Genomic DNA, 1408 nt, shown 5'->3' with positions numbered 1-1408 from the left:
CTGGGTCATGCGATGTCCACACTTGTGGTCCAGGAGCGCCATCTCTGGCTGTGTCTGGTTGATACAAGGGACGCCGACAAAGTTCGGTTCCTTAATGCCCCTCTGTCCCAGACCGGCCTCTTCGGCGACGCAGTCGAGAGCTGGGTCCAGTAGCTCTCGGCTGCACAGAAGCAGCGCCCCAGCCTGCTCGTCGCTTGCACGGTATCTGGGTGCCTGGCTAGCGCTACCCAACTTGTCTCATTGGCTTCTGCGGACCATCAGCCTTGGCTATGCGATTCAGTTTGCCCGGCGTAGGGACAGGCAGGTTTGGACAGCTTTTTTCCCCTAATAAATGAAATCATTTTTTCAAAACTGCATTTTGTATTTGCTCGTGTTATCTTTGTGTAATATTAAAATTAGTTTGATGATCTGAATCTTGTAAGTGTGACAAATATGCAAAAAAAACTTAAAAAAACACACACACAGGAAGTGGGCAAAAACCTTTTCACGGCACTGTATGTAAAACCATTAAATTAGTTAATGCATCTTAAACTCCAGTTTGCCCTGTTATATTGGCATTTGGTCTAAATCATGTGATTTGCTAGAAGTGTCATCATTTCTTTGGAGGGAAAGCAACTCCAAGAACAAAGTAAATATTAGTAATAATCTTTTCTCTCTTTTTCTTATTTTTAGAAGTCTTATCTAGTAATGTAAAATATGTACACCCTTATTGTCTCCGTTTATACTTGATATGAAAATGCTTGTTTATTTTTCTAAATCGAATTTACATATCTATTAAAATTCTTTCTAAATGTCTATCTTATGCTATAGCATTTGTTCTTTCATTTCACTGAAACTATTTCAGAGGCTCCTGGGGCATATGGTAGCTGCAGCGGCAGTTATGCTGCTTCATATGAGATCGCTTCAGCACTGGTTTCATGGCCGAGTCCCGAGGTGGGCATTTCAGTGCGGCACTCACCAGGTCCAAGTTACACCGGTCTGTCGCCAAACCTTCACCCCGTAGTCAGACCTTACGTTCCTCCGGGCAGAAGTGCCCCTAGAACAGGTCTCCAGGCATGCTGTGGTTTACACGGATGCCTCCACCTGGGGGGCCACGTACAACGGGTACAAGGGGGACTCCATCCCCAGACGGTCCAGCTGATTTGGAGACGTTTCGGAGCCGCTCAGGTAGACCTGTTTGCCTCTCCAGAAACCTCTCACTGCCAGTTGTTCTACTCCTTGACCGAGGGAACACTGGCACACAGCTGGCAATGGGGCCTGCACAAGTATGCGTTTCCTCCAGTGAATCCTCTCGCACAGACACTGTGCAAGGTCAGGGAGGATGAGGAGCAGGTCCTTTTGGTGGCACCCTATTGGCCTACCCGGACCTGGTTCCCGGAACTAATGCTCCTCGCGACAGCCCCTCCTT

The sequence above is a fragment of the Sinocyclocheilus rhinocerous genome, unplaced genomic scaffold (assembly GCF_001515625.1).
Source record: "Sinocyclocheilus rhinocerous isolate Xijiao unplaced genomic scaffold, SAMN03320098_v1.1 scaffold658, whole genome shotgun sequence".
Lineage (NCBI taxonomy): Eukaryota > Metazoa > Chordata > Actinopteri > Cypriniformes > Cyprinidae > Sinocyclocheilus > Sinocyclocheilus rhinocerous.
Note: the sequence above shows the minus strand (reverse complement) of the source record.